Source organism: Oncorhynchus keta, chromosome 34 (assembly GCF_023373465.1).
Source record: "Oncorhynchus keta strain PuntledgeMale-10-30-2019 chromosome 34, Oket_V2, whole genome shotgun sequence".
NCBI lineage: Eukaryota > Metazoa > Chordata > Actinopteri > Salmoniformes > Salmonidae > Oncorhynchus > Oncorhynchus keta.
Window position 1 is genome coordinate 78715757 of NC_068454.1, and position 6000 is coordinate 78721756.

Below are 6000 nucleotides of genomic sequence, written 5' to 3' on the forward strand. Positions count from 1 at the left end.
AACATGGGCTTCTAAGGCTACCTCCAACCCAGCTTAGTGAGGCGGGCCATCCTTTCAGAGCTGAGAAACATGGGCTTCTAAGGCTACCCCCAGCCCAGCTTAGTGGGGCGGGCCATCCTTCTAGAGCTGAGGAACATGGGCTTCTAAGGCTACCTCCAGCCCAGCTTAGTGGGGCGGGCCATCCTTCCAAAGGTGAGTAAAATGGGCTTCTAAGGCTACCTCCAACCCAGCTTAGTGGGGCGGGCCATCCTTCCAGAGCTGAGAAACATGGGCTTCTAAGGCTACCTCCAGCCCAGCTTAGTGGGGCGGACCATCCTTCCAAAGGTGAGTAACATGGGCTTCTAAGGCTACCTCCAACCCAGCTTAGTGGGGCGGGCCATCCTTCCAGAGCTGAGAAACATGGACTTCTAAGGCTACCTCCAGCCATTGGGACACATGGGACACTACACTACCATGCTGTCACCACTAGGTGGTGTGAGGGCTCCAGTTGTTATTCATGCACTGACACTTGAATCTTTCATGAAGCAAGGCACATAACTTTTCACACTTTCATTGCTCTCTATTCTACATCCCTCCTTTTCTCCCTCTCTCTTTTACCCCTCCATTCACCTCTATTCTTCTCTCTCTCTCTCTCCTTCATGTGACTCCATTGTCTTCAATGGAACAGGAATGTTTCCTTTTTGTTTAAGAAATCAGCTTTCTTTCACTTTTTCCATGACCCTTTGTTCGTTTCCATCCTTTCTTTGTTGGCTCCAGGGCAACTCACCCGGTCATGGACAAATCACAGGACCAACGTACCGTCAGTCTTAGTTCACAGAGAGAGCATCTCACCACTGATGATAAATGCAATGGCGTGGGATTGTCATGAATATGTGTACTGAATAGTAACATGCAGATATCTGGTGTAGGTGATATCTGTGAAAACAACCTGCAGAGAGACTTATGGTGTCACACACACAAAAGTGGTTATTTGCGTACTGTCACAGTCTCTATCTATTCCGAGTCACAGTGAGGTGAAACAAAACAGTCATTATAGGGTCCGAATCTAGTACAGTCAGAACTCCCATGAAGACTTGCAACGGTCAGAGGTTGACTGTTGAGCACTGGACACACACACACGCACACATGCATACACACACACACACGCACACATGCATACACACACACACACACACACACACACACACACACACACACACACACACACACACACACACACACACACACACACACACACACACACACACACACACACACACACACACACACACACACACACACACACACACACACACACACACACGCACACATGCATACACACACACGCACACATGCACACACACACACACACACATGCATACACGCACACATGCACACACACACACACGCACGCACACATGCATACACACACACACACACACACACACACACACACACACACACACACACACACACACACACACACACACACACACACACACACACACACACACACACACACACACACACACACACACACACAAGAGTGCGGGGCACATACACAAAAGAAGAAAAAAGCAAAAGCAGGAAACAATCGATCACTGAGAGAAATGAGGAAAGGCTATGAGAAGAATAAAATAATGAGTGCAGAGTGAGATGTAAATGGAGGAGTTGAGAGCTGGAGGAAACAGAGGAGGGTGGAGGGATGGAAGGGGTGCAGAGAGAAGAGGATGGTGGAGAGATGGAGGGAGAGGAGCAGGGTGGAGGGATGGAGGGATGGAGGGATGGAGGGAGAAGAGGATGGTGGAGGGGTGCAGGAAGAGGAGGGTGGAGGGTTGCAGGGAGAGGAGGAGGGTGGAGGGGTGCAGGGAGAGGAGGGTGGAGGGTTGCAGGGAGAGGAGGAGGGTGGAGGGGTGCCGGGAGAGGAGGACAGTGGAGGGATGGAGGAGAGGAGGAGGGTGGAGAGGTGCAGGGAGAGGAGGACAGTGGAGGGATGGAGGGAGAGGAGGAGGGTGGAGAGGTGCAGGGAGAGGAGGACAGTGGAGGGATGGAGGGAGAGGAGGAGGGTGGAGAGGTGCAGGGAGAGGAGGACAGTGGAGGGATGGAGGGAGAGGAGGAGGGTGGAGGGGAGCAGGGAGAGGAGGACAGTGGAGGGATGGAGGGAGAGGAGGAGGGTGGAGAGGTGCAGGGAGAGGAGGACAGTGGAGGGATGGAGGGAGAGGAGGAGGGTGGAGGGGAGCAGGGAGAGGAGGACAGTGGAGGGATGGAGGGAGAGGAGGAGGGTGGAGGGGTGCAGGGAGAGGAGGACAGTGGAGGGATGGAGGGAGAGGAGGAGGGTAGAGTGGAGCAGGGAGAGGAGGTCAGTGGAGGGATGGAGGGAGAGGAGGAGGGTGGAGGGGTGCAGGGAGAGGAGGACAGTGGAGGGATGGAGGGAGAGGAGGAGGGTAGAGTGGAGCAGGGAGAGGAGGTCAGTGGAGGGATGGAGGGAGAGGAGGAGGGTAGAGTGGAGCAGGGAGAGGAGGTCAGTGGAGGGATGGAGGGAGAGGAGGAGGGTAGAGGGGTGCATGGAGGGGTGGAGAGATGGAGGGTGTAGGCAGAGGAGAAGGGTGGAGGGGTGCAGGCAGAGGAGGAGGGTGGAGTCTGAGGGATGGAGGAGGGTGGAGGTTGAGGGATGGAGGAGGGTGGAGGCTGAGGGATGGAGGAGGGTGGAGGCTGAGGGGTGGAGGAGGGTGGAGGTTGAGGGATGGAGGAGGGTGGAGGTTTAGGGGTGGAGGAGGGAGGAGGTTGAGGGATGGAGGAGGGTGGAGGTTGAGGGATGGAGGAGGGTGGAGGCTGAGGGATGGAGGAGGGTGGAGGTTGAGGGATGGAGGAGGGTGGAGAGATGAGGGAAGGAGGAGGATGGAGGCTGGGGGATGGAGGAGGATGGAGAGATGAGGGATGGAGGAGGGTGGAGATTGAGGGATGGAGGAGGGTGGAGGCTGAGGGATGGAGGAGGGAGGAGGTTGAGGGATGGGGGAGGGTGGAGGTTGAGGGATGGGGATGGAGGAGGGAGGAGGGGTGCAGGGAGATGAGGAGGGTGGAGGGGTGCAGAGAAAGGAGGGTGGAGAGATGAGGGATGGAGGAGGGTGGAGGTTGAGTGATGGAGGAGGGTGGAGAGATGAGGGATGGAGGAAGGTGGAGGCTGAGGGATGGAGGAGGGAGGAGGTTGAGGGATGGAGGAAGGTGGAGGTTGAGGTATGGGGGATGGAGGAAGGAGGAGGGGTGCAGGGAGAGCAGGGGGTGGGGGGGGGTGCAGGGAGAGGAGGGGGGTGGGGGGGTGCAGGGAGAGGAGGAGGGAGAGGAGGAGGGGAGCAGGGAGAGGAGGAGGGGTGCAGGGAGAGGAGGGGGTGGAGGTTGAGGTGATAAAAACTGGCCTGCACTTTTATTGAACCTTTTTCTAGTTAAAGAAAACAATCAAAGTAATGAAAACTGCAGCATGTAAAGGAGGTGAGACATGGGAAACACTGTTTGTTATTCTTCTCAGTTTTCCTCTTCGACTCACTCTACCTCTCCCCCCTCCCATGTTGTTCATTCTGTTCTTGTCTTTCTCTCCAGTGTCTCATCTTCCCTCCTCCTCTTCTACCTTCATCCCTGCTCCTTCTCTTCTCCCTTCATCCCGCTCCTCCTCCTCTCCCTTCATCCCCCCTCCTCTTCTCCCTTCATCCGCCCTCCTCATCTTCTCCCTTCATCCTGCTCCCCCTATTCTCCCTTCATCCCATCTCCTCCTCCTCTCCCTTCATCCCCCCTCCTCCTCTGCTCCCTTCATCCCCCAGCCTACTCTCCTCTCTTCATCCCCTCCTCCTCTTCTCCCTTAACCCCCCCCCCTCCTCTTCTCCCTTCATCCCCCTCCCCTTCTCCCTTAACCCCCCCCTCCTCTTCTCCCCTCATCCCCCTCCTCTTCTCCCTTCATCCCCCTTCTCTTCTCCCTTCATTCCCCTCCTCTGCTCCCTTCATCCCCCAGCCTACTCTCCTCTCTTCATCCCCTCCTCCTCTTCTCCCTTAACCCCCCTCCTCTTCTCCCTTCATCCCCCTCCCCTTCTCCCTTAACCCCCTCCTCCTCTTCTCCCTTCATCCCCCTCCTCTTCTCCCTTCATCCCCCTTCTCTTCTCCCTTCATCCCCCTCCTCTTCTCCCTTCATCCCCCTCCTCTTCTCCCTTTATCCCCCTCCTCCTCTTCTCCCTTCATCCCCCTCCTCTTCTCCCTTCATCCCCCTCCTCTTCTCCCTTCATCCCCTTCCTCTTCTCCCTTCATCCCCCTTCTCTTCTCCCTTCATCCCCCTCCTCTGCTCCCTTCATCCCCCAGCCTACTCTCCTCTCTTCATCCCCTCCTCCTCTTCTCCCTTCATCCCCCTCCTCTTCTCCCTTCATCCCCCTCCTCTTCTCCCTTCATCCCCCTCCTCTTCTCCCTTCATCCCATCTCCTTCTCTTCTCCCTTAATCCCCCCTCCTTCTCTTCTCCCTTCATCCCATCTCCTTCTCTTCTTCCTTAATCCCCCCTCCTCCACTTCTCCCTTCATCCCATCTCCTTCTATTCTTCCTTCATCCCCCTCCTCCTCTTCTCCCTTCATCCCATCTCCTTCTCTTCGCTCTTCATTCTCCCTCCTCTTCTCCCTTCATGCCCCCTCATCCTCTTCTCCCTTCATCCCCCTCCTCCTCTTCTCCCTTCATCCCATCTCCTTCTCTTCTCCCTTCATCCCCCTCCTGTTCTCCCTTCATCCCCTCCTCCTCTTCTCCCTTAACCCCCCCCCTCTTCTCCCTTCATCCCCTTCCTCTTCTCCCTTCATCCCCCTTCTCATCTTCCTTCATCCCCCTCCTCTGCTCCCTCCATCCCCCAGCCTACTCTCCTCTCTTCATCCCCTCCTCCTCTTCTCCCTTCATCCCCCTCCTCTTCTCCCTTCATCCCCCTCCTCCACTTCTCCCTTCATCCCATCTCCTTCTCTTCTCCCTTAATCCCCCCTCCTCCTCTTCTCCCTTCATCCCATCTCCTTCTCTTCTTCCTTAATCCCCCCTCCTCCACTTCTCACTTCATCCCATCTCCTTCTATTCTTCCTTCATCCCCCTCCTCCGCTTCTCCCTTCATCCCATCTCCTTCTCTTCGCTCTTCATTCTCCCTCCTCTTCTCCCTTCATCCCCCTCCTCCTCTTCTCCCTTCATCCTCCTCCTCCACTTCTCCCTTCATCCCATCTCCTTCTATTCTCCCTTCATCCCCCTCCTCCACTTCTCCCTTCATCCCATCTCCTTCTCTTCTTCCTTAATCCCCCTCCTCCACTTCTCACTTCATCCCATCTCCTTCTATTCTCCCTTCATCCCCCTCCTCCACTTCTCCCTTCATCCCATCTCCTGCTATTCTCCCTTCATCCCCCTCCTCCTCTTCTTCCTTCATTCCCCTCCTCCTCTTCTCCCTTCATCCCCCTCCTCCTCTTCTCCCTTCATCCCCCTCCTCTTCTCCTTTCATCCCCCTCCTCTTCTCCCTTCATCCCCCTCCTCTTCTCCCTTCACCCCCCTCCTCTTCTCCCTTCATCCCCCTCCTCTTCTCCCTTCATCCCCCCCTCCTCTTCTCCCTTCATCCCCCTCCTCTTCTCCCTTCATTCCCCCTCCTCTTCTCCCTTCATTCCCCCTCCTCCTCTTCTCCCTTCATCCCCCTCCTCCTCTTCTCCCTTCATCCCCCCCTCCTCTTCTCCCTTCATCCCCCTCCTCTTCTCCTTCATCCCCTCCTCTTCTCCCTTCATCCCCCTCCTCCTCTTCTCCCTTCATCCCCCTCCTCCATCTTCTTCCCTTCATCCCCCAGCCTACTCTTCTCCCTTCACCCCCTCCTCTTCTCCCTTCCCCCCTCCTCCTCTTCTCCCTTCATCCCCCTTCTCTTCTCCCTTTATCCCCCTCCTCTTCTCCCTTCATCCCCCTCCTCTTCTCCCTTTATCCCTCCTCCTCCTCTTCTCCCTTCATCCCCCTCCTCCTCTTCTCCCTTCATCCCCCTCCTCTTCTCC